This window comes from Manis javanica, chromosome 2, assembly GCF_040802235.1.
Source record: "Manis javanica isolate MJ-LG chromosome 2, MJ_LKY, whole genome shotgun sequence".
Classification (NCBI taxonomy): domain Eukaryota; kingdom Metazoa; phylum Chordata; class Mammalia; order Pholidota; family Manidae; genus Manis; species Manis javanica.
Window position 1 is genome coordinate 10405773 of NC_133157.1, and position 27785 is coordinate 10433557.

Sequence of the window (27785 nt, forward strand, 5' to 3'; positions counted from 1 at the left end):
GCCTGGCTGCTCCAACCACTTGCTGGGTGACCATATGAGCCCCTTGCTCTCTTTGGGCCTGGATTTATCCTTATTCATTTACCGTGCATCTAACTTTGTTCTAATGCACTTAAGTGACGTGAACATACTTAGCCCTCTTAGTACATTATTATCTCCTTTTGATAGAAGGGGAAACTGAGGCAGGAAAAGGTCAGGCATGCTGTCCTAGGAATTGAAGCAGTTGTGGTTCCAGAACCCAAGCTCCCAAGCACTGAGCTGTGAGGCCCTGCAGCCCACAGCAGGCTGACCTCCGGGATCCTTCCTGCTCTCAGGAGCTTTGCATCCGTGGCTTGGATGCCAACGGCCGATTTCTGGGGATGCTGAACCATCCCCCTCAATCTGAGCTGCTGCTCTGAGCTGCTGTCTTTTCCATCACTTCTGATTTCTTCAGTTTGCTCAGCAGCCTTTATAACCACAGCCCGGGAGACCCTCGGGAAGCCCTCAGGTCACCGCAGCCATCGATCCACCTCTTTGAGCCTTGCTGGGAGCGTGTGTCCGAGCAGGAATGGATGGCCCCACTCCGATGTCCATTTTGGAGTTTTACACGCAGGTCAGCCTCAGGGACTACAGGAGGGGGACTGCCATTCACGCATCCAAGAAAGGGGAAAAAACATCTATTCATAGACAGATAGAGCCTGCTCTGCGGAAATATTGCTACCGACGTGACAAGCAGCCCAGCTGTGCAAGATATTCCCCAAAACCTGATCTGAGTGGTCACCAAGCTCACAAAATATGCCTAGATGCTCAACCATGAAATTCCAGAGGGAATAAGGTTCTGACCCAAAACCTGTCTTTCAAAACAAAATTCTTCAGACAACAGACATATTTTTGGCTTGAAAAAACAGACTTCTGATCTCTGTTTGACTCTGATCTCTAAAGTGAGGAATACTCAAGCTAAGGGGAGCAGCCACCATATCATGCTCCCAGTCCCCCGCCATGCACTGCACCACGTAAAAGGCTGTACCTACTTATTCCCATGGAGGGGGCATTACGATCTCCATTTTGCAGATGAGGAACTGGAGCCTCAGAGAGGTACAAATTCGTATAGCTGCAGGATGGCAGAGGTGGAGGCTTCAAACCTGGTGCCAGCCTGGAGCGTAGAAAGCTGGGGATGAACCCCAGCAGAGCCTGCTGTATGCAGACACAGAGGTGCAGAGTTCAGTGGGGTGAGTGCACATCAAGTCTCGGCCTGGATGCACACACTCATCCCTCCACAAACCCAGAAATGTCTGAGCACCGAGCCTTTGCCAAAATAGATAAGGGTTCCCCTGGGGGAACAGAAGAGCCTAGACCCCTTCTTCCTGACCCACAGGCTGACCTTTATCCACAAAGCAGGCAAAGCCTGCGCTGGGGACGCCTGGGGCCCTGTCATTATAGGGAGGGGCCACTCTCCTGACCAGAGGAAAACGGCCAGGGATGGCAGCTTGGGCAGAGGACTGAGAGGCTCTACGCTCTAAGCGGTCCTGGCTGATGCCGCCGAGGACTAATGCTGATGGTCTGTGTTTCAAAAAGCTAAAGTGAACTGATTCATGCCCTTTGGTGTCTGTATTAAAGGGTATAAATCAGTATGATGCAGAGCATGGCCTGGTGTCAGAGAGCCCTGGGCCAGGCCACCTCCCCTGAGTCTCTGAGTCTATTCAGTGGGGCTGATGCGACCTGGCCGAGGCTGTGACGACGGCTCTCGCTCCCTGGTCTCGGGTCTTTGTGTGCATCTGCCTCTTCCATGGGAATGTCGGCAGGCTCCTTCTGGGTCGGTCTGCCCTGGTCCTGTGACAGTATGTGGCCTTAGTGGTTCTGCCTGGGAACCCTGTTTTAACCCAACTCAAATGACTGCAGATACTTCAAAATACTAACGCTTGGTGACACCCTATGCAGACAGGCATTCTCCCCACCTCACACGTCCCTGTTCCATGTCCTTGTTTTTGAACAGTGTCCTTACAGAACATGTCCACCTGGAACCTAGGAATGTGGCCTTAATTGGAAACAGGATCTTTGCAGATATAATCAAGCTGAGGTACCACAGGTTTAGGGCGGCCCTAATCCAATCACTGGTATCTTTCTAAGAAGAGGGAAACTTGGACGCAGAGATACAGGGAGAAGGCAGAGATGGAGAGATGTATCTGCAAGCCAAGGGACTCCAGGGATTTGTGGCCACCCCCAGAAGCTAAGCGAGAGGCGTGGAACAGCCCTCGGAAGGAACCTACCCAGCTGACACCGTGGTTTTGGACTTGTGGGCCCTAGGCCTGTGACAGTAAATTTCTGTTTCAAGCACCCCAGTTTGTGGTAATTTGTAATGGCGGCCCTGGGAAATGAACACGCTCCCACCCCAGCCCCGGAGCACGGCTGGCACTCAGGGGCAGCCACAGCCTCCTGGGCGCTCCAAGCACTGCAGACTTCTGGAAGACTCCAGGCTCAACTTCTGGTTCCGGACCGCAGAGGAAGTAAACCAGCAGTTCCCAAGTCTGGGGATTTCAGAGGCTTGTAAAGCTTCCCCCAGATTCTGAAGGGGGACACAGGGTTGCCAGCTTTTACTGGCACTTAAAATAAAATGTCCTTCTATTATCACCATGCTGCATAAAAGGACGACTGACACAAGACAGTAGCTGATGTCAGGCCTGTGCTTCAGTCTTCTCATCTCACCATGGATCAGTGAGCATCTCACACGGCCTTGGCCTGGCCTGGGTCTGGTATCTGGGAACCAGTAAATCCACGCCACTGGGCCCTGCTTTACAATCCTGGCCTAGGAGAGGTGGGGTTGGCCTCCTCCAGGCTCCTGTAAGTATAGAAGGGAGGTTTTCTCCCTCTCAAAATTTAGACCAATATATTTCAGTTAACCTGTGGGTAATGCCAGTTAATCCCCCTGAGGGCTGCGTGATCTCCACCCTGACAGGGGAGGCATTCCTGGGCAGTCAAGAAGTGGGGGGTCAACGGGAAGAGAAAATATAAAGGAAAAGCAGGAGAGGGAGAGAGAAGCAACAGCCCTTCTGGTGAAAAGAAAACCGAACTGTGAAATTACTCAATGTGCAGACATCGGGGGCCGGGTGACTCCAGCTCTCCTCAAAGACACCTCATAAACCCGCGCCCAGCCTCGCAAGGAGAGGCCAGATGCCTGGAGCTCCGGGAGGAGCTTTCGAAACAGCTGGCCCTGGCAGCCTGATGACCAGTGGAAGCCGGTCACCCTGTGCTTCGGGAACGTGTCAGCCACACCTGCCCCGTGGTGACCGATGAGGTACAGAGGGAGAGCTGTCCTGGGGACAGAAGTCTGTGTGAGCATGAAGGATTTCTTTGCCAGCAGTTCAAAAGTGCTAATGCCATCACAGATGCATGGGATGCTGGGGACCCTTTTGTCTGGGTCCTAGGGCTAAAGGCTGTGCCCAGGGGGCCTTGCTGGGACAGTCGTGTGCCAGGCAGCCAATAGCAGATGATAAGGTCTGACACCGTTGCCTGCCAGTCCATCTCTCCCTCCCTCCCATTCTGCACGCCCAGGCCAGGGGCAGGGTGGGCCCCAGTTCTCAGGAAGCCAGGAAACACACACTTTTCTGGGCTAAATGCCCAGATTCCTTGTGCAGTCACAGGACACGCTTTTTCTGAGCCGATCCAAAGCCACAAGCATGGACTAGAAGCTTCTTTGGGCCCTATGGACCTGGGGACAGTGGCGCACCTGAAATTCCAGGCTGAGGGCTGGTCGGTGAGAGAGGCCCCAGCGGGTACCCGACAGGCAGGGGCTCAATCCTGCCCTGCAGCAAGGGACCAGATCTGTGCTTTGCAGGCCTGTTTCCTTCTCCAGAAAACCGGGTCCATTCATTCCATCATCATTCGTCAAGCATTTCTTGAGAGGCTCAGCTGGAGCCAAGCACCGTCTGGGGCACAGGGCAGAGAAGGCCCTGCCCCCCTCCCCGAGAGGTATTGAGATGTGGATACAGACATGGCAGCAAATAAACATGATCTTTTGGGATAGCAGTTAAGTACCATGAGGGAAATGCAGCTGAGGAAGGGGTCAGGCAGTACGAATAAGGGGGACCTGGCTTCCAGGGTCACGGAACAATTAAATCAGACTGCACAGCAAACTGCACAGGAGCAGCTCTCAGCAGCTGAGTGGGGTCCCCCGTCCTCCCACTGTCCAGGTGGAGCAACTACAACCAGAAAGAGAAAGGCTGGACTGGGAATCAGTGCAATCAATCAATTAATCAAGGCAGAACTGAATTTAATTCTAGTGACAATACAAGTCACTCCCTAGGTTGCACATTAGAATGGGCTCTTGCAGATAAATGAGACCACCTGGAAATCAGAGGAAATAAATGTATTCCTAGGCAGACAACTTGCCCGGGCTCAGCTGATGCATTTCCATTAACTCTGGCTTCTCTCAGCCACGAGAATCAAAACAGCTTCTCTGACCGGGAAGAAAAAAATGACACATAGAAATCCAGATTTAGGGAAAGTAACACATCCCTGGCACTTTTCTCCCCTCCCAAAGCAGGCGCTGCGAGCCTTACATATTTTATCATTCATTCTCACGTTGTCCCCAGCAAGTTGGTAGGCGTCGGCCTTGTTTTTCACAAGAAAGCTGTGGAGAGAGGCTGAGGGTGCGGAGGTGAGGGGCCTCCCGCCTGACACCCGGCAGGAAAGGGCTGGGTGGGGGGGGGAGGGCAAGAGAGCCAGACTCTTCTTGGTGGAACTGTGGCCTCCGGCAGTTGGAATGAGAAGCTCTGGGGAGTCCACCTGGCCTCCTCGCCAGCCTCCCAGTCTTAACACCACCCTTGTCAAATATGCCACCAGAAACACCTCTCTTCCCTTCCCAACCTTTAAGGCCTGCAGATAAAGTCATCACCCAGAGCTTAGCACCCAAGACCTCCTTACCTGTCTGACTCCAAACCCTGGTGACACCTGTCATCTATCACCTTGGCTCTACAAGGCCTCCTACAGCTTCCTGCAACCTGCTGCTTTACACCTCCAGGACCCTGCGCATGCAGCTGCTCCCCGCTACCGTGTCCTCTCCACCCAGCTATCTCCTGCTGATTCTCTGAGGTATTGGTTCAGGTGCTTCCAGGGAAGACAGATCTGGCTTTGAACCCCTGCTGTGTGACCCTGGGTAGGTCACTTTACCTCTCTGAGCCTTGGGTTCACGTATAAAATGGAGCTGTTTAAAGGTGTGGACTAGCTGATGATTACACATGTAAGCCCCTGATGGACGCTCTGATGAAAAAGTAGTCATAGCAGTAAGAAGAGGAGAAGTTGTTTTAAAAAAGCTGGTAATTCCACATGCATAAGAACATTTGTTATGAGGGGAGAACTGGCATTTGTGGGTGGAGGAGGGGCCGGGCATGGGGCAGGGAGCCTTCACCCCAGGCTAGGTAGAGGTCTAGGCTGAGGACTTTTCCCTCTGGACACACACAAAGGCCCTCTGCTCACACTGAGCCACTGGGAACCAACAGCCCTTCAGGACAACACAGGACTTGCCATGGCTTTGGCCCTTGTTTTCCGCCTCACTCCTAAGCTGACCCCATGGCTTCTGTGGGCCTTGGCCTGCCCCCACCCACCCCACACCCCCAGTCCAGGTATTGAAGGCTAACCAAGGAGGGTCAAAGGGCAGAGAGCTCATCACCCCTCCCTTACTATGAGGACCCTGAAGCTGGTCCCAGCCTCCCCCACCCCCAGTGGCCGGAGAGCCTGAACCAACTTAAGCCAAAGCCAAACAGTCTCTGTAACCCGCAGGCCCAATTTCTTTGCTCCCTGACACTGGGGTCTCCAGGTAAGAGGCTAGACTGACAACATCATCCCCTCCTGACCTCTGTGCCAGGCTGCCCATCTCTCCCCATTCCCCCAGGCCTGTCCCCATACCCCTCATCCATCCTGACAGCGGCAGTGTGTCCCCCACCCCCACCTCTACTCAGGCCACACCTGCTGCTGGGGGCTTCTCTTCTGCTCAAAACCTTTCCAAATGCCCATGAACCACAGGATCCAGCCCTGCATCATCACACGATCAAAGGATCATCACACAAAGGATCAAACGCTTCTTTAAAGAATTACCCTTAGCAGACCCACAGGGCATGGGAGTCACACGATTTCTGCCCAGGGCAGGATCCACCAGCCCAGCTGACCATTTGCCCCTACCCGAGGCCAGGGCTTCAGACCTGGTGCCTGAGTCTCAGCTGCCCCGTTGGAAACAAGGCCTGAAGAGCAGACTGGAATGGGAGTGTGTGTGCATCACTCCTGGCCCTCATTACTGTCAACCAAAGCCTTTGCTGGGCCAGGCCCCGTTTTGGGCGTTAGGACCACAGAGCAAAGTGGGCCCGTGCCAGGCTGGAGGGTCTGGCCCATTAGTGGGCCCTAAGGATAGGGGGCCATGCCAAGGTAAGGAGGTGCAGGGGGCTGCGGAGCTCAGAGCAGAGGCTCCCTAAGCAGTGTCCTGAGGTAGGAGCAGACACTTCCACCCCCCAGAGGTGGTGATGTTTGAGGAGCAAGAAGAAAGGCATTATAGGAGAAGAGTGCCAGGAGTTCAGCACAGCAGAGGGACAGGGCCTGGCAGGTGTTGGCAGCAGGCAGGGAAGGAGGCAGCTGGAGTGGACGCTTCTGAATGCCAGTCCTTTCAGTTATAGGCTCAGGACTCCATGACCATCACCTCCTCAGTCACCCCTCGCCACAGTCTCATGAGGGAAGAATGACCTGCATTTCAAAGAAAGGAAACTGCAACTCAGAAAGGTTATTTACTCAGAGACAGCCAGCAAATTAGTGACATGGAGGGGAGGGCCCTGGTTTAAATATGTGGTACCTAAATCTCATCCCTGTAAGTTAAGAAATATGTTTTTAGAAACATTAACTATAAGAGAATCCCAATTGACAGCTCTTTCAGGGACTGCAGAGACGTCATCAATCCCTCCTTCTGGTATTTGTGGAATTCCCACTGCGTGCCAGGCACATGGGTCACCCTCCCCGAGTTTACAGTGGGGTGAGTCACACAACTAACTAACGATGAGAATGGAGCATGATGGGTACCCCTGGGGTCAGAGCTCTGTTAAGAGTTGTATTAACTTATGTCTGGTCCCTCTCACATCTCCTCTCCTCATTTCTGTGAGCACGGCAGACATTGCTAATCAATCCCAGAGCCTTCTCAACAATACCCCTGAGGCAGTCACTACCCTCTGTCAGAGCTGGCACCTGAGATGACAGGCATTGCCACATCTGCTCCCAGTGTGCATGAGGGATGGCAGGCAGAGTGAGTGGAGGAAGTCCCTCCCCGTTTCTCCCTTCTCAGGGTCTCAGACACCTCGAACCAGATAGCCAGACTGCTCAGCATAGCCCTCAGCCAGCGTGACTGTATAACAGCCAAGACTCATAGATACTGGCTCACATACGTGGAGTTGGGGTGAGGCAGGGGCAGGCTGGTGACAGGCATCTGGACGTCAGGTCCTTGTTCTATTTCCTGCACCTTTGAGGAGGGGCACAGTTCTCCCAGGCAACAGGAAAATGGACGAACCCCAGAGCTCCACCTATGAGCTATGTGACCTGAACCAAGTTTCTGGACTCTCTAGGTTCAGCTGTTTCATCTGAAAGTGGGCCCCCCCTCCAGGACATGCCCAAAGTGGTATCCCAGTGCCGAGCATACGTGGACACCCCATAAATGCTGGGTCCCTCAAGGTGTTCACAAGCATCAGGAATGGGGCCATCACATGCCCTGGCGCCTCTCCTCTGAGAGATGTCACGGCCCTCCTCGTCCGCCCAGGCTCTGAAGGCCCAGAGAACCATTCACGGGTAAGTTTGGTTTTTCTCTCTCTTTCTTCCCTTCCACTCTAAGCAAAACTGTGCGGCAGCTGTTCCTGCCTCTGTCCCCAAGGCAGTTCCAAAGGGCCCATCTTTTCCTGCAGAAGTGATGGCAGTAATTCCACTAATGGGAAAGAAGACGGATGGTAGGGGTGCCCAAGTGTGCGAGGAGAGCGGCATCAGGCCACCTGGGGGGACGGGAAGTGCTGCCGGAACACACCCTCCTTTGGGGCCTTATTAGGTCTTGAAAGAGCTGCCGCACTCGCTAAAACCTGCTTTTGCCAGCAGAAGCCTCATTTTACAAATACACAACAACAACAAAAAACCTGTAAATGGGAAAAAAAACCCTGGAGATTACACTCCCCTGCCGCAGCGAGGCTGTGAGCTGCACTGAGAGCTCAGGTCTTTAGCCTTGTCGACTCCAGGTTTAAATAAATGGGCCCGGACGCCAGCTCACCACTTTGTGAGCAGAGAACACGGCTGTTTCTTTGCCGTTTAAGGATTGTTTGCCAATGGTGGGATGGGACAGCTTTGGAAACATTTTCTTTCAAATGGCCTGTCTGTCCCAGATGCCATAAAACCCTACCGCCCTCTCGTCCACTTCTGGAGGACGCCCTGACATGCGCCCCTCCCCAGTCCTCACACTGTCCCTGTTCTGGTCTCCTGCCCTAAGAATCGGTGGCCTCTCAAAAGCAGTTTCACTGTGGAGTGGTGCCCATTTCCACAAATATGCAGAGGGCTCATTCCCCTCTCCAAATCAGGATCAAGCAGCTGAATTGTTCTCTGGGCTTCAGTTTGTCCCAATGCAAAAGGAGAGTAGAGGCTAAAGACTGGCCAGAGAGAGTGGATGTGGAGTCAGGCTGCCTGGGGCTGTGTGATGTTGGTGAGACATGGAACCTCTCTGGGCCTCAGTCTCCTCATCCCTAACATGGGGCTAACATGGGGCCAGCTCCCAGCCCTGGAGCAAGGAGTAAATGCAATCCCAGCTCACAAGGGACATGGTCATTGCTCTAGCCACTTGGAGCACCAGTGGTCTTTCTATTCTTCCCGGCCACACCCTCCTGCAGAACGCAGCACCACCCTGACACGTAGTAGGTGTGCTGATGGAGCATCTGCTGCTTTCAGCAGAACCTGTAGCTTTCTGGGTACCTGGAAAAACAAAAATAGCCATTCACACCAGAGCAGTGTGTGTGCTCCAGGAGCTCAAGGCTTGGGTTCAAATCCTGCCTCAGTCACAGACCTACTGGGTGTCTTTGGGCAAAGAACTCAGCCTCACTCAGCTTCTGCTTCCTCATCTGTAAAATGGGATGAACAGAACCTGCCATACGGGGTCACTGTGAGGAATCCAGACAATTACACGTGGCGGGGGCCTGCCTGGGTTGGCCCTGGTGACCAGTGGCCCTGAGAACCAGCAGCTGAGACTCCTGGGAGAGTCTGAGAAAAACTCCCACATTGCAACTGGGAAACCACTTTCTCAAAGACACTTGAGCAAAGCAAGCCTGACAAGGCACGGCCTCCCGGGAGAACTGGGACCCCGAACAACAGGCAGTGTGTTAAATCCCCAGCGACCGCCCCTGGGGGAAGAGGGAGCCATGGGAGGAGCACTCCACTAGGCAGCTGGGGGCGCTCGCGCCGTGCCCTGACCCAGCCCCCGTTCATGTGCTTCCAACACGCAGACCAGTAACGCCGAACATACGTTACTCATTTCTGGTTTATGATCGGTCTCCCCGGCCAGAATGCCAGCTCCATTCTGCATCTTTTGTTCATTATGCATCTTAGAACAGTGCCTGGCTCTGTTGGACTGAGGAAGGACGAAACAAATCAAGGAAGGGATGAACTCCTTGGGGAGGGTGGCTCCAGGCTGAGTGATTCCAACATGCCCCAATGCGGAGAGGTGCCCCTGAATGTTACAGGTGCCACCAAGCTGCAGTCCTCACCCCACACAAGGTCAGTTATTATCAATACAACGATGGCCACCAATTGCTGAATGCCCTTTATGCACCTGCCTACCTCACTGGATCATGAAAACTCCGTCAGAGGCAGGAACTGAGGTCATCCCTTGCTTCGCAAGTGAGGAAACTGAGGCTCCTGGTGTGAAGCAACAAGCCAAGGAGACACGGTGGGCAGAAGGGAGAGCTGTGACTCACACCCAGGTCTGTCCAACCCCACCAGCCGCTCCCCCATCTTTGGGCCTAAGAGTGGCCACAGGGCTGCTAGATCTTGGAGAAAATCTGGAGCTGAGGCCTCCCGACATGCTCCCTGCCAAGAAGTAGGTTGTTCTGCCAGGCAACGGCGATGAGGAGCGGCTGCCATCCCGTCCCCACGCACAGGCAGGAGACAGTGGAGGCAGAATGCTCAGCCAGCCGGTGGCCCCAGCCATCCAGCCACTGCCTGCCTGGGATGGAGCGCTGGCTTTGGAAGTCAGGAGGGCCTGGGTTTAAGCCTCAGTTTTCAAACTGTGTGGCTTATGGCTTTGGACTGGTGGCTTCATTCTCTGAACCTCAGTTATCCTCAGCTGAAAAATGGAAGTTGTTGTGAGGATTACCTAAGGCCACACGGATAAAGCACTTGGACAGATTGCTGGTGCACAGTAGGTACTAAATAATTAATGTTAATTAATTTTCTTGAGCCTCCCTCATTTGTATTTTCAAGAGTGGCCAGACATCCACATCCTAAGGCTGCCAGGACCCCCAGTTTCAGGCCTGGAACAGCGAGGGTAGCTGGTGGGATCCAAGCCCCCACCCCGTCTGCCTAGGGCACCACCTGCTTGGCGTTCTTTCTGGGTGAGCGGGTCAGCAACCTCATCATTTGGCTTCTGACCCTTGTCACTCAAGAACAGGAAGTCGGAGGGGATGGGTCTGGCAATGCAGGAACTTCTGATGACGACGTGAAGGATCAGATCCAGAAGGGGTTCCGAGGAGGCCAACATCCACAGCACGTCCCTGACACAAGAGGCCCGGGATGAGAAGGGCCAGCTGGCCACTGATGGCAGTCACATCCCAGGCCAGTAGTCTGCAGACAGTACCTCACAGTGGAACTTCTCCTTCAAATAAGATTTTTTAAAGGTCCCCCTACAGGGCCCAACCCCACGTCGAGACCCATACATGGGCCTTGCTCTCTTTGAACTGTGTGTGAGTGGGAGGAGGCTAGAGCCCTCCTATCAGTGCTGGCTTCATGTGTGGGTGACCAGACCAGTTGCATCTGGCCCTGTCCTCAAAAGGAAGCCTGGGTTTGGGGTTTCATGCTCTGTGTTCACTGTCTGCAAGGTCTCTGAACTTGTGTTTTTGAAGTGGAGTCCAAGGGAACAATGGTGCATGTGCCAGTGGCTTGGAGCCTCAGCTCACAAGTGGTCCTGCCTTCCCCGGGACGGGTTCTCGGCTGCCTGCCCCCACCCTCACCCCCACCCCTGGACCTCGGCGGCCCTACATCCTTGGCAGGAGCCTGGGTGCAGGTGTGGGGAGGGCTGGGGTCATGTGCACCTGCACACAAAGCCACGGGGTGGGGCCCCAGGCACCTGTGAGGGTCTGCAGTTGCCTTATGGATGACCCTGGGCCCAAGAGAGAGTGACATTAAATAGCTAAGAAAAAAACATCATGACAGGTGGAGCGAGAAAGCTCTTTTCCTGCTCTCTGAATGAGACCTGCATTTTCGTTTTGTACTGAGCCCCACAAATTATGTAGCCTGCCCTGTCTTCCATTTATATGACCTTCTGACACCTTCTCTCCTGGCCTGGAGGCCCTCAGAGACATCCCAAGGCCCCATCAGAACCAGAAGACACTTCTGAGTCTAAAAAGGTCACTGTCTAGAAGCATCTCAGAACTCAGCCCTTGCCCCCACCTCTGCCTTCGGGTCTTGTTCTTTGAATCCCTATGTTCGATCATTTATTGCTGTCCCAGCCTGGTGTCCAGGGCTGGGGATGTGCCGATGAACCAGAAGGCGAAGCGGTGACCCAGCAGGCTGTACAGTCAGGTGGGAAGAGCACTGGTCCAGCACCGCATCAGGGGGAGCTGGTATGTTCAGGCTGCCACCTCTCCCCTGACCCCAGAAGGCAGGATCATCAAGTCGGCTCTGGGAGGCTGGCAGGAGCCCCGCTTGTATGGAGGGGACACCCTGGCCTCAAAGGGGCTGCTGGAGACCGATGGGGCTATGGTGACTAAGCTCCCCAGACCCCATAGTGCAGGCAAGCTCACACGGTAAGGATAAGACCCAGGCAAAGGCTAGGGCACAGGGCACTCATGTGGGGACAGTCCCTTAATGATGACAAAACCAATGGCGAGAAGAAAGGTAGAGGGGCGGAAGGCCCAGTTCCCAGAGCCCCTGCCACATGCCAGCTGTGGGGCTATGGTGGCTCTGCAGATGCACAATCACCCCTGGTCAGGCACCGGTTCCTCACGGTTTCTGTTTCCAGACATTTTACAGACACTGCCTCCTTTCTGTGGTTTACAGAGTCTGGTTAGCACCAAGCAAGGCACGGACCAGGCAGCAGTGGGGGCTTTTCTGATATGACTCGTCACCTGCATTGCAGAACGCACAGCTGACGAGCCACAGTCGGGCCGACCTGGGTTTGACCCTGGGCCTCCTCCAGCTGGGGGATCTGTCTGACTCGCCCTGGGACTCAGTTTCCCATCTGTAACTTGGGTTAGTAAGAGTCTGATCCTTTCGGAGTTGCTGTGATGATTAAATGAAATGATATCAGCAAGACAGCCACACACGTCATCCATTGCTATGTCATAAAACCCCAAACTGTCCAATCAGAAACCTGAGCATCGCATGGCGCGTCCCAGGACCTCAAGGTGCTGCTCCCTGCTTCCCAGCATCTGCCACGACTCTGCTCCCAGACTGCTCTCTCCCCCCATTGTCATGGCGCATCAGTCCATAAATATTTAAACAACATGTCATCAGATTATTATAACATATGATCTATAGCGCTGATGTGCCGCAGTTCTGCACATTTGGGCTTCGTTTTCAGAATATCAAGACATAAAATATTTATGTATTTAGCCAACCACGAGATCTCACATTCTGTCTCAAAATGCTGGGTGGTGGCAAGATGCTGAACTGAGATGCGACGTGTGAAGGGGATGCCTTGTTCTCACGTTGGTTCCTGGGGCATCTGGATTGTTTCTGGTTCATTCTGGGGAGGTGATCATGTGGTTGGGTGTGTCACAGCAAGTAGAGGGCCAGGATCAAGGAACCCCCCAAAACAGCGAGAGAGGTCTAGCCACTAAATTCTGCATCATTTGCATCTCTGCATCTTCATGGGCCTGCCTGTAATAGGTGCTCAGTAAACACCCACTGGGAAATAGTCACCTGTAGCCCAAAGCCCCACCCCATGGGCTGGCAACCAGTGGGAATTCAGTAATACTCGTTCTCCTGTTTCATTCTCTCTCCAGTGCCCAGCACCATGCCAGGCATGGAGTGGGACCCAGCAAATGTTGCTGGATGAACGGCAATTGAAGGAATAAACGCGTGACCAGATAAATCACTTAATTAGCTAATAAATTAATGAGGGATAATGACTCCCTGTCTGCTGGTACGAATTACATTGTGTGAGACCCTCCTCCTGAGAAATAAAGGCTCTCCAGTAACCCGTGGTGAGTAGGCAAAGCAGTTTTTCTGGGTAATTAAATATCTCCATTGCTAACATTAGCATATCACACTGACCATATGTCCAGAGGTTTCAGCACTGCGCAATTTCTAAGATGCTGCCCCTTAAGCCATGTGAGCACCCAGGAACTTCTTATACACCAGCAACCAAACAGCACCTCCAAACTGCTCTCCTGTCCCCAAATGTCACCAAAATGCTTTTACACGCCACTAATCTTTCGAGAGTTTGGAAAATGTGGTCATCCGCAGCCTAACTTACAATGATCGAGGTCTGAAGACCTGGGATGTCATAAAAGCCTGTGCAAACAAAAGTTGTTAGCTTGGAGTGAAAGTACTTTCTTTGCATGATTCCCAAGTGCTGTGCTGTCACCATCAAGAACGGGCAGCCCCCACCCTTGTCTCCAGCCTCTGCACAGACAAAAATCCAGTTCTTGTTTCCACTGGGTCAGCTGAAGAGGCTGGCATTTAAAACAAACACAAAAGGCCACTAAAATTCCTGGGAGATACAAACAAAGGAAACGCACACACTGAGTCAGGCACGCCAAGTCCACGCTTGAGATTCTGGTGTAACTGAATCTGGCTGCACTCAGCCGGACCAGCCAAACGCATGGGTGGGCTCCCTCTCCCTGGGGCCCTGTCTGTCCGCCATGTGGTGCTCAGCGGTCCCGCCATATGGGTACCCACCCTGGTGGCCTACCAAGCCATGCCAGCTAAGGAATCGTTTTCTCTTTCAACCTAGGATTCCCCATTTTAGGCTGGTGGAACCTGGGGTCCTACTCCTTTGCTGCATGGCAATATCTGTACCCAGAGGTGGCCTGGGAAGGTTAACCTTCTTCCTTTCCCTAAGCAACCCCCAAAAGATATGCCCTCTAAAAATAATTAGTGCTCTTGATAGAAAATATTGCTTTAGGACATGGTACCAACCTGCTCCAACCCAAAGCACTCCTATACTGACTTCAGAAGCTGCCTCTGCAGAAAAAGGTCCAAGGAAGGAGACCCAGTAACTCGGGGAAGTAAAGCCCTTCTGGGTGTAGGTTCCTCCTACTTGAGATAATTTGACCCTTTTTCTAAGAAACCTTCTCTACACCAGGGAGGCCAGTCAGGCACAACTCAGCCCTTCACTGCTCACTGGAGGGGCAAAGTTTGCAAACAGACTCAGTAACTCCATATAGACATTCTCTAAGATCCTGCCCTTTTCCTGCTTAAAGCTTTCCATTTGCCCAATCAATATTAATTGAGCACCTACTATGTACCAGGCACAGACCATGCCCAACCCTCAAGAACCTGTCCTCTGGTCTGGGAGGCAGATAACAAACATATGACATCAGGGACAGGTAAGGGTCCCAAAGAAAAATAAAGTCAGGCTAGGAAATGGAGGATGAAGGGGCTGGGGGCTCTCATTGACAGGGTGGGGATGGGGGAGTCTCTCTGAGGAGGTGACTTTTGCAGTGTCCTGAATGAAGGGTAGGAGCAAGTCACAGGCATACTGGAAGGAAAGGATTCAGGAAGGGGGACAGCAAGTGCAAAAGGCCCTGAGATGGGAGTGTGCTTGGCATGTCTGAGGAAAGGGCAGGTTGCATGGCTGGAGAAGAGTGAGCCAGGGCGGGACAGCTGAGCAGCGAGGCTGCAGAGGTAGCAGGGGCCCCGCTGCTCTTCCAATAAAGACCACAGTGTGCCAGGATCCCCGGGGCCCTCGGAGGCTTCTCGCCCACCCCGGGCTCTGTGGTGCATGCTGCTCCCTCCAGCTGCCCAGGAGGCCTGCTCCTGGGCGCTGAGCCTGGCCACCCTCTCAGAGCCTACTTGCCCTGCCCTCTGACTCTTCAGAGCAGACCCCCCATGCTGCAGAGTGCCTCAGAGCTCATGCTCATGGCAACGAGGCGCCATATAGCCTGGACTCTCTGTGTCTGTTTCTTTGTCCATAAAATGGGCATAATGTATGTCACAGAATAGAATTACTCAGAGGTTGAATTGAGTTAATCCCTGGAAAGGGTTAGAATAGAATATAACATATGGTAAGTGACTGGTACAAAGGATCTATTGAAGAATTGGCAGGGAGCTGGCAGCTGAGGAATTGGCAGGAAGTTCCCAGCTTTGCACTGTTTGGGGTCTGCCCACAGCCCAAGACCCCAGTCCTGCTTCCACCCACCCACTCACCCTGTGGTCTCCAGGCCTCCCAACACCCTGTCTGGCAAACCTCACATCTCCTTCAAGGCCAGTTCAGGTACCCCTCTCTCCTAGAAGCCCTCCTACTTCCTCAGAGAATAAGTCCCAGAAGATGCCCACTGCAAACTGTTCACAAGCAGCTACAAGGGGGTTCTGTGACACAACTTCTATCCCCACCAGGTGGCGAGGGGCCAAGGGGCAGGGCCATAGACGGTCTCTGTGACAGCTCCCAGTATAATGCCCAACCCGGAACACAGGGACGAATTTCTTGAATGGATGAGTGAATGGGTAGCCACATACCAGCCAGCACACCTGGTTACAAAGTAAAAGTGAACTCAACCCACACAACAGTGGGGGGTCCATTTCTGCACTGAACTTTGTGCCCACAGCCCAGGCCTGCATACCATGGCCGAGCCTCACCCTGCAAGCTGGGGAGCAATCCAATTTCGGACTGCACGGGAGACCTTAGGCTGGTCACAGTCTCTCTCTGGGCCTCAGTCTCCCCATCTGTAAAATGAAAGGCTCTCATCCTTTTATTTTTAAGCATCAGGCCCTTTTCTTTTCTTTTTCTTTTTTCTTTTGGTATCATTAATCTACAATTACATGAGGAACATTATGTTTACTAGACTCCCCCCATGACCAAGTCCCCCCCACAAACCCCATTACAGTCACTGTCCATCAGCGTAGTAATATGCTGTAGAATCACTACTTGTTTTCCCTGTGTTGTACAGCTCTCCCCGTGCTCCCTCCACTACATTATGTCTACTAATAGTAATTTCCCCCTTTTTTTCCCCTTGTCCCTCCCTTCCCTCCCATCCTCCCCAGTCCCTTTCCCTTTGGTAACTGTTAGTCCATTCTTGGGTTCTGTGATTCTGCTGCTGTTTTGTTCCTTCAGTTTTTTCTTTGTTCTTATGCTCTACATATGAGTGAAATCATTTGATACTTGTCTATCTCCGCCTGGCTTATTTCACTGAGCATAATACCCTCTAGCTCCATCCATGTTGTTGCAAATGGTAGGATTTCTTTTCTTCTTATGGCTGAAGAGTATTCCATTATGTATATGTACCACATTTTCTTTATCCATTCACCTTCTGATGGACACTTAGGTTGCTTCCATTTCTTGGCTATTGTAAATAGTGCTGCGATAAACATAGGGGTACATATGTGTTTTTCACACTGGGCTGCTGCATTCTTAGAGTAAATCCCTAGGAGTGGAATTCCTGGGTCAAATGGTATTTCTATTTTGAGCTTTTTGAGGAACCTCCATACTGCTCAGGCCCTTTTCTTACAAAAATTTTTTTCTGTGCAAGATAAAATAAACCATTGTAAGGTGAACAATTCAGTGGCATTCAGTACATTTACAATGTCCAGCAAACACCACCTCTGCCAAGTTCTGAAACATTTTGATCCCCCCTAAAGGAACCCCATGCCCACTAAGCACTTGCTCCCCATTTCCCTTCCCCTGGCCCCTGGTAACCACCAATCTGCTTCCTGTCTCTGGATTCACAGATTATGGATAATTCCTATAAGAACCTTTTCTTAAAATGACTCGTTGGCAAGCCTTCCTAAAGGAAAACAGGTTAACAGGAGAAGCATAGTGGTGGAAGACAGGAGACGGTCAGCCCTTTCTCCAAAACCCTGAGCTCCTGTGCGACAAGACTCAAGGGCCTTAAGCCTGGTTTTACTGGCCCATTTCTCAGAGGAGGGAGTGAAGGCACTAGCTTCCAAGACCTCCGGAGCCTGCTGATGCTCTCCCCTCACCCCATGCACCACACGGGGTCTGGGCTGTGAAGAGCTGGGCCAGTGTCCGCAGACCCCGCCTCAGGATCTCTCCTCTCCCTGAGGGAAAAGCAGCCAGCCTGAGGGACCCCAAATGGCTCAGGAGGGGACCAAACACACAGCAACTCCCTCAGGCCTCTCTGTGCAGAACCCCCAGGAAGACTGTTGGGGGAGGGCCGCCTGCTCACTTTGAACGGAGAGCCCCCTGCCCCCGGGCCCAGGCCTGTGACAGCTGCTTCTGTCCACACAGACCTCTGACGGAGCTGACGCTGTGTAAGTAATTAACAAAACATCTGCCTTGCTTCATAACACACCGTGGCTGACACAGCTCTTGGGACCTCCCGAGACCCTCCAACTCCAGGAGGACACACCGAGAATGTGTAAGGCTCTCTTTCCTAGCCTTGTCAGGCAGTGAGTGGAGAGAAGGGCAAAATACTGATTTCTAAACGTTTCCACCCTGACATTTAAAACCTACCTCTTCCAAAGCTGCCAAGGTCTCCTCCCTGGCTACTTTGAGGGTGACAATCGTAGAAAAGTGCTTCAGTGGCTCCTGGAGCAGGCCCTCAGTGATTAGAGGTGCTCCTTGAATGACACGGGTTTGAGCTGTGCCGGCCCACTTACACATGGATGGGGATTTTTTCTCAATAAATATAATGGAAAATTTTTTGGTGATCAGCAACAATTTGAAAAAACGTCATCTCTTCTCTGGCCTACCTTATTGCAAGAATACAGTATATAATACATATGTATGTGTTAATCAACTATTTATGCAATTGGTAAGGCTCCTGGTCAATGGTAGGCTACTAGTAGTCAGCCTCCTGGGGAGTCAGAAGTTATATGTGGATTTTCAACTGCTCAGTGGAAAGGGGGTCAGGGCCCCTAAACACCAACCCTCCTGCCACCATGCTGTTCAAAGGTCAACTATACTTTCTACATCTCTCATAAAATCTCAGGGAGTAAGCATCAAGCACCTCCGAGGGGCTCCCCACAAGCTGAGCATTTCATTGTGTTCCTCCCTCAAATTTCATGAGGTCATAACATTGTCCCCATTTTCCAGAGAGGACACTGAGGCTCTTGGGAGGTGACTGACTGCTCATTACGTGGCAGGTCTGGGTCTCCCACCTTGCTCCATGTGGTGCCGAAGCTCAACTTCATAATGTGACTATGGGTAAGTGCCTTCCCCTCTTTGGGCCTCAGTTTCCCTTCTGTAAAATGGGTGTGTGGGTCTTCTTCGGGTTGTGAGCCTACTGGATTCTGATCAGAGCTGAAGATCGTTTGTAAAGTAACTCTGCCCTTTGCAGGTCTCTTCCCAACAACCCTGTTTCAAAGGCTTTGGGGACAGCTCTGAAGGAGAGACCAGGCAGGCATCAGGAACGGGCTCATGAGCAAATTCCGACCACATGCTCACCTGCAATGAGAACGGGTTTGAGGGACTAAATCTAGTAGCCTCAAATACCACTTGGAGCTCGGGAAGTTCTCCTTAAAGGGGCTCTCCGTTCCCTGGGGTCAAGCATCACCCCTCCCCCAGCCCAATTTTGAAGTGTGAGGCTGAAACAACTCAGGGAAAACGCAGGCACTGCAGGCTCTCAATGGCAGCTTCCCTCCCCCTTCCCCTGTTGGAATTCCTTCACACTCTATGGAATTCCTACATAAAGCCCCTTTTTCTTTTCTATGAGGTCACCATCACGCAGATGTCTAAGAAAAAGAAAGAAAGGCTCCATGCGGATCAAGGCTGTTGGAACTGAATGCATTTCAGATCCCGGTTACGCCCCTTTCAATTCCATTGGCCCCTCATTCGCCCCCCAAGACAGAGCCTAGCTACAGTGGCTAGTGGGGTTTTTGGTGCAATGATCCTGCCGGTAGATGCCAAGAAGGCCTGGCTAGAAGACCGGGCCTTTGCCACCAGACCACCAGAGAAGTCGTCTGTGGAAAAACCCAGAATTGGGAGACAACGGCAGAGGCTGTGCATGTAGGTCTGTTTCCACACAAAGCAAGTCCTGTTAGAGGGACAGATGTCAAAATACTAGATCACAGTCCACATTCAAGTTCCCAAACTGAACGTCACAGGAAATTACAGTACCAGCTAATTTGCCCCAATGTCAGCTCCTTTCTGAAAGTTCAGTCTGAGAGGGCTGCTGGTTTAATTCAGTTTTGGCCAAAGGAAGAGACTGTGTGTATGTCACCCAGCTCAGGCTGGAATGGGTGAAGCCCTGGCCTGACTTTTTTCTTTTTAAAATAAAACATGTACCAAAAGCCCTCTTGTTAGTATCCGAGTCAGAAATGAGGAATGTCAAATACCAAAAGGCTAGAGGGGCTTTGGCCAAGCCTGGTCATCTGCCACCAGCTCATTTCAGAGCAATTTCACAGACAGCCAGAGGGTGCCTGGACCACCTCAAATGACTGCTCCCCCACTGTAAGAGCTCCCTGCTCCCCAGAGCTCCCCACTCTGGCCACCATCCGAGGTGATGGCCAAGGAAAGGTCTGTGGCATGTGCACACTTCCTAAAATGATGTCAGCAAAAAAAAAAAAAAAAAAAAAAAAAAAGATATAAATGTAGAAACAAGGACTATTTTTACCTTCCCAAATCACAGGCCAGACGGGAGAGAAATCCATCAATGCCAGAAATGTGGCTGCGCTTCGCACAAGATCTATTATTTCACACCTTAAATTAACTCATCTCAAAGCAATTTGCAAATGTTCATCAATTTGCAGAACATACTTAGAAGGGAGAGAAATACCTTTTCCTTTCAACACCAAAGGACACTTTGCAGGGGCGCCATGCACCCCAAGCCGCTCAGGTCCTCACACACAACACGCCCTTCTAGTACGCCACAGTATAAACCGTGACATAAATGGATATGAACGAGGAAGAGAGAGGGCCTGGAACTGAAATGGCAAGCTCTAGAAAGCCTAGGTAGGAATGATCCTGTTGTCAGATATTCAGAATCGAGAGGCAGGCCTGTGGAGGGAACCCTCCATCATCAGGGTTCAGAGCGCTGGGCTCTTCCTGGGCGCAGTGTCCCAGCATGCCTCCTCCCCACACAGGCCCAGAGGTGCCAACCTGTGTTTGCTCTTAGATGACTCATCCGGGTCTTCCACTCTCCACCCTCTGCCTCCCTTGCTTGGTCTGACCCGAGAAGAGGAAGGGAATATTCTTCTCTTTTTGACAATTGTTTTGACACTTCCCTTCTGAAACCAGTCTTTGGCACTTGGAGAGGCAAGAAAAATGTGAACTGTAGGCCTTTCCATCTGACAGCTTTGGCCCTGGGTGTTGGTCATTTGCCCCTCAGACAGAATCCAGCCACAGTGGCTAGTGGGGTTTTGGGTGCAATGATCCTGCCAGTATATGTCAAGAAGGCCTCGCTAGAACCCACAAGGGTGGACAAGGGGGGAGGGCAGAGTGTTCAGGAAGACCTCTCTCAGAAGGGAGGGGCCCAGGCCCCCAGGAACCTGGTGTATCTTAATCCACTCTCTTTTGGGCACAGGAGAGGAGAAAGCAGTACTGAGGGGTCCAGATGACTGAAGGTTACAAACTTCAACTCTGGAGTCAGAAATGTGGGTCTGGATCCTGACTTTGCTGTTTGCAGGTTTATGACCTTCCCCGCATTACTTAACAATCCCAAGTCTTCATCTTCCTCTCTGTAAGGTCAGGATAACAGTCCTGGACCTTAGCACTGGGCCAGACACAGGGTACACGGTGACTGTTACTTTCCAGGTTCAGCAGAAAGACTGCGGGCTCTGCTCAGACAAACCTGGGCTCAAATCCAGGGTCAACCGCCTATTAGCTCATGATCTTCAGCACGTTATTTAATCTCATTTGTAAAATGGACATCCTGACAGTTCCCATCTCAGTGCTAGTAAGTGGGTGGAGTGAAAGTAGGCACTTGCATTTTAAGTACCATTCCTGGCACATGGTATGCCCTCAATAAATGGTGGCTATTAGTTGTAGAGCTGTTTCCCCAAAATATTGCATGTCATTTCATCTCTCTGAGCCTTCCTTTTCTCATCTGTAAAATGGTGATAACACCCGGCCTCACAGTGAAAATTAAATGACTAGATGTGTGTGAAAGCACTCAGAACCCAGTCTATGTCCCTTAGTTTGGCAGATGTCATGGCCCTGGGGCCATGGAAAGACGACAGGCCTGAAGTCAGGCAGGTGACAATTCTGCCTCTACCTCCTCTCAGCAGTGTCAGGACAGGGACTTGACCTCTCTGAGCCTCAGTTTCCTTGTGCATAAAACCAAAAGCTGGGTGCACAGTGGACGCTTCCTGAACAGGACTTGCCTTCCCCTTTCCTGCTCGTTCCCTGCTCACAGCCACTGGGAACACCACCCGGCAAAGCCAGGAGCTCCGTTTCTTAAAATCTGCATTGCTCTAAGCCCAGACCAACCCGGGCTTGCTGCTTAAGTTTGAGACTTTATTTTGTGGAGATAGAAACTACGTTTTAGTCATTTCCGAAGCAGACAGGACAGCAGAGGCTGACAAACCACAGGGACCATTTTAAATCCTGGGCCTTTTCTTCTGGGAAGTTAGGCAAGAACCTTCCCAAATGTTTGCCCGTGGGGCTCTCTGCCAGGGAGTGACTCATCCAAGCTCCCCACAGGCATTTTATTTGGAGGTGGGGGATCGAGGGAGGGCCTGCCCTCGATGGGGGGAGGGAAGGCAGCAATTCCAGCAAACCCAGAAGGTGTTTTTTTCATTTTTTTTAGGACAAAAAAGAAAAAGAATGTGGGTCTTTTTTGTTTCCTTCCAGGTTTTGTTTGCTAAAAGAAGACGTCCAAAGTTCACTGGGTAAGTTGCTGTGTTGGGAACAGGCTCTTCCAGCCGGCTCTGCATCCCTTTCAATGAAATTCTTCTTCCATTAACACCACAGGTTTTAAATGTGCCTCTAAGCTTTGCCTGCACACAACATTCCCCCCTCAGAATTTTGAAAATTCATGGGAACCAGGGAGTGACAATGTTTCTAGAGTTTGCCTTACAGCAATTAAGACTTTGGACAAAGGAGATTTTCAACATTTATAAAGCACAAAAACCTGTCAATCAAAACTGCAAGGGAACAGGCCTTTGAAGACAGTGTCCCAAACATGCTGTGCTCAATTTGTTACTGTATTTGGGGCTCACCCTTGGGGCCCAGTCTCGACAAATAAATCAGATGAATAACTGTCTCCTCAGCAGAGACACCCGGATACACAGACAAGTGTCCAGGACCCCTGGTCAGCCCCCTCGGGAAATGGCTAAAATGTGCCAGGGCCAGAGAGGGGCAAGAACAAAGCTAGGGAACCGAGAAGGGTGTTGAGGAAGAACTGAACACAAGTCCTCTAGTGCCAGGCCAAGGAACTCTGCCAGGCCCACCTCAGCCCCAGCTCAGCCTGTGCCTCCTGGCGCCCCAGGGAAGGGCCTCCCATGGTCCTGCTAAGGCCTGGCTACTGGGCTTTCCCCTCTGCCAGGTCCAGCCTAGCTCTGTGGGTCTGACCTCTGACATACTGTTTACCAGACAAGGCCTGGCACCCTCTGGGGTGCCCACACCAGGACTGCTCTCTGGCATTGGGGCCGGAGGTGGGCACATCATATAATATGCCTGGTGGGTAGGCGGGCTCTCAGCCTCCGTAATAAACATTTACACACTTCAGGACACAAATTACATGCTCACATCCACATATGCACACTTTTGCCCTCACAGGCTCATAAATGCACACACAAATCATTATGTGTTCACACACGTGTGTGCACACACATACTTTCTGAACCCCTACAACTCCTTGACAAAAATGGGATCCACAACAAGCGCTTGCCACACGCATTGGCACATAGTAAACACTCAATAAATGGATAAATGGAACCCATGCCCATTCCCCACACCCCTGCTCATTCACACCGAACCACGCAACCCAGACGTCCCACTGTGCACACGCAACTCCGCCACAAGCTCCAACACACTTAAGCGAACACACCCCGAGGTACAGATGGACACACGCCGCCCACGCACGCTCGGACGCACAGCCGCGGACACAAATCAGACCTGCGCGTTCACACGCGCACGGACCTCACGCACACACACCGCCACTTTCCCCCGCGGACCCCGGGAGCGCGCGCGGGCACGCGCCCCCGCGGCCGGGTGTGGGTGACGGCCCGGGGCCCGGCCCCCGCCCCTTCCCCGGCCCGCGTCGGCCCAATCCAGCCGGGCCCAGGCCCTGGCCACTCACCGGCGCGGGGCGAGCTCGGCTGCCGGCGGGAAGAGAAGTGCGCGGAGCGGCGGCCGGACGGCCGGAGCGCTGCGTCCCACACGAGTCGGCGGCGCCACGGCCGCACGCCCGTCCGCTCGGTTCCGCTGCCGCCTGCGCGGGCCGGCGCGCGCTCCCGCCCCTCCCCGCCGCGGGGCCGCGCCGCCCCCTGCGCTCGTGCGCGCTGCCGCCACGCAGGCTCGGGGGCGCCCGGGCCGCGCCCTCTCCACGCCCGGACCCCTCCGCTTTCCGAGCCCAGAGCACGACGGGTGATCCACTCTGCGCAGGCCCCTGCCCCATTGCAAAGATAGGGAAACTGAGGCCCAAACACACAGGCTCTCAGGCCCAGCAGCTCCCCGCTTCTCGGGCTGTAGACACTTAGGATTAGGGTCTGCAGTCAGCCAACCCGTGGACCTTACGACGTGGATACTCATCACCTAACATGGCTCCCATCACAGCCTTAGTAATAATGAAACGGGGCAATGAGCAAACATTTATAGTGTGCCTGCTGAATGCGGGCGCTGAAGCAGGCTCTAGGGGTATCGCAGTGTGGTGAAGGCGCCGCTCCCAGCCCTCAAAGTACCAACTTCTTTTTGTCTGGAGCTCCCCACTTCCTGCGGACACCAAGACCAGTCAGAGGCAATGTGCAGAAGTCTCTGGAAGAAGACTCTACTAATGAATGCATAATACCCTCTCTAAGGAGACAGCCACTGGGAGGCCTGCCCGGGCCAGCAGCTGAGTACCCTGCTTCACTTTCTAAGGGAACCTACCCGGTCCTCCCCACCCCGCTGCTATGAGAGGGGACACTCTGGGCTCAGACAGTTCCTGTTTCCACACTTGCTGCTGCTTCTCCACATGCAAAACTGTGCTGAGGCCCCTAGGAGGGCTGTAACCAGGGAGCAACACTGCCTGCCTGCCTTCTGCCCAGTGTGGTCACAGCACTTGCTGGACACAGGGGGGTGCCCACTAGGCTTCATTTGCCCAGCGAGGGAATGTGCTTCACCTGGCTGTGATCTGTAACAATAATTACGCCAGCTGAACACCTGCCAGTGTGCCAGGTTCATGGCTGCACACTCTGCCTGCCTGTGGTAGTCAGTTGCACAGCCTTCTGTGAAGGAGGCATCATGCTACTTTTGTGCCCATTGTACAGATGGGGCAAATGAGTCCTAGAACTGAAGCTTAGAGAAGCCAGTTCTCTTCCCCAGTTGCCCAGCTGGTAAGTGATTGAGCTGGTAGCTGGACCACAGATTGTCTAGTGCCGTGCCTGTGTGCCTAATCTAGGCAGTCCTGCCTCATGAACTGCCTAGCTTGGGGCTGCTGGTGTAAGAAGGAACAGACCAGGCAGCAGCTGGTCTGGAGGGGCCAGCCCAGTCCTAGCCCTTCCACAAACCAACAGGGACAGGATGGATCATTCTGCAAAATGGTTAGCTGCTGAGTTAGGGACCTGTGCACAGCCTCACATCCCTGGGACCATATCCATGTAAGACTCTGATGTTGGCAAGGCCCCTCCCCAGCCTCACAGAGCCCCTGAAAGAGGTACTCCTAATATCCTCCTTTTCCAGTTAGGAAATTGATGCTCAGAGTGGTCAAGCAACATGTCCCAGGTCACACAGTGAGCCACAATCAACAGAAATGTGTCTGGCGGCAGCTGAGCTGATGCCTGCCCCTGAGTGTTAGGGAATAAAAAGGCTTGTGCATCCCCCTTCTTACCCAGTTGGGCTATAATTCAGGAATGGGAGGGGACAGGGAAACCAGATTTCCTGGCCTTCCTCTTCCTCGCCCCCTACTTCCTTCCCTTTGACCTGGTCCCAGCCCATGGTGACATGCTGAGGGAAAAATCAGGTTAAATTCTGCCCAGTGACCCTCCAAATTTTCTGTGTTACACCCACTATCCTGGCCAGGGCGGGGAGTGGAGGGAAAAAGGTACAAACCGAGCCCCACTCAACTTTTGTTTTTAATGAAAAAGATTTTACAGCGAGTACCCAAATGAGTCACCATGAAGAGGTGCTAGGCAAAATGACTCCCAGAATTAGACCGAACATCCCCCTGCACATGGTGCTTGACACTTCCTCCCACGGATGCATTTGTGAATCTGGTCTGGGAGAAAGGCTCTCTGTGTTCACCCCCAAGAGTTTCAGGGTTAGCCATTTCAGCAGAAGTCAAGACTACCCCCCTGCTATTTTAATTCCTGGGCACCTTAGTGCCTGGCTGTGCACGAGGTATGCCATTCTGCAGCATCCTTGGGGACGGGGGATACGATTTCTGTCTCACAGATGAAGATGCTTGAGGCTCCATGGAGCAAGATGGTTTGAACACAACCAGAATTTGAACCTGGGTTTCCCCAAAGCTTAAATTATTGCCAGCATTTGGAGGAAAGAGCAGTGGGAGGAAGGGGCCATGAAAAGACAGAATCAGACCATAGTCCTTTGAAGCCGTTTGGACAGAATGTCTTCTTGCCAGCTTCCTGTTGATGGGAATTTTGGCAGGGGGTGGGTAGTCTTGACTTCCCAGGAGGTCTCATTTGTGCTTGTTTTCTGGGTGTGGTTATGAATAGCATGGCTTTTCACTCCAAAGTATCTTGGTTTGAATGATCCACTTTAGGGTCATGCTATGCGAAGGTCACTGCATTGGGAGATTCAGTATTTACATTACATCAAGTACGATATGTGGGCCTCTTGTCTGCGGCCTTCTCCATATTCTGATGACTGCGTATCAACAAAGAATTTATGCGAGAGTTTATGGGGCTTTTCAGGAGGAGCAAAACCAGCTGGCTGGGGAAGGAGTCAGGGCTGCAACTCAGCACTCCTTCCGTCTCATCCCAGCTCTGCCATTCACTCCCTGTGTGTCCCTGGGCCAGTTTCCTGATTGGCACAATGAAAGGTGGGTCTCCAAAAGTCCTGTCAACCTTGATCTGCTAGGATTTCCCACTGCCCAGTGCATTCTGTGAAGTCAACTGACCAATTTGGTAAGGATTGGGAATGCAGGAAGCATAGCCCCTCTCTATGTTATCGTATGATTCACCTTTTGATATAGCAAACCTCATTTTTAGCTCTTTTAATTTTTAAAATATTTATTTAATACATATTTTGAACAGATAATACTTGCCTCCATTCCAAATTCAAACAGTGCCAAGGGGTACATAGTGACATCTCCTTTCCGCCTCTTCTTTTTCCTGGAGGGAATCAGCGATCCTGATGTACTGCTCCCAGACAATGTTATTTGTGTGGGTGTATATATATGTATGTATGTGTATATGCATGAATGTGGGGTTTTTTTTGTTCAAATAATAGCATCTGATCTGAACTGCTATATACCTTGTGTTTTCATCACCTCTTAGAGATCACTTCCTTTCACTCCAAAAAGAGCCACTTCCTTTTATATGACCACATAGTATTCCAAAATATTGCATTTAATTCCCACTTAGCAAGCAGCATTTGTACGTACTGTTCTAAGCACTATGGGAAATAACGGAAGTCTCAGCCATGGTCCCTGCCCTTAGTGACTTAACAGTCTGGTTGGAGGACAAGAAAAACAGAAAACACTGGAGGAGCAAAGAAGAGTAATTTCTCCAGTGGCCTCTAAATTCATTTGTAAGGTTTGGCTTTGGGGCTTAATGTTAAAAAAATTCTTAGTTCCAGGTCATTGAAAGAGGCCAGACATGGTTTTTTTGAGACTTGAAAACTCCGTGGTGTAAATTCAGGCAATCCACTTCATGCTTCTCATTCTCAGTATGCTCATCTGTAAGATGGGAGCAGTCAACCTCTCTTGCAGGATTTTAGTGGTCACATGAGATTGTATTCCTGAAAATGCTTGGTGAGAAGTGAAATGCTGTGCTCCAGGGCTGGAAGATCTGAGGAGGCTAAGATTTTTCTAAGATGTGGCTCCCAGCAACAGTACATTAAGTGCAAGTTGTCATGGCTCATTGTGCCCAGAGGGAAGCATCCTGTAAGTCTTTCATGCTTTGCTGATGCCGAGATAGGAGCTGCTAAACAATTATGTCCTTCTGCCTTGGGCAGCGACAGTCACCAACTTTGAGTTGGCTACAGGCCTGACATGGTAGACCTCACACTCAGGAGCTCCCAGAATGTGGAACAACACAAGTTAACCATGTTATGACAGGAGGGCCTTTGGAGATTAATATTCGAGCTCTCACAGTCAGCAAGAGGCAGAGATGCACCCAGCGATGTTGCCACATCCCTGCACCTCCCTACAGTTCCC

At 52.0% G+C, this 27785-nt stretch overlaps 1 protein-coding gene across 3 annotated transcripts in view; it reads right to left on the reverse strand.

The window, feature by feature from the left end:
• NEK6 (NIMA related kinase 6) overlaps positions 1–23712 on the reverse strand; it is a 79575-nt gene extending 55863 nt beyond the window's left edge. The window contains exon 1 of one of the 3 annotated variants that reach the window (XM_037008185.2): positions 23550–23712. The gene's annotated coding sequence lies outside the window, so the exon portion shown is untranslated. The remainder of the gene's footprint in view (positions 1–23549) is intronic. The other 2 variants (XM_037008183.2, XM_037008184.2) reach the window with 2 other exon arrangements.
• Positions 23713–27785: the final 4073 nt, after the last annotated feature.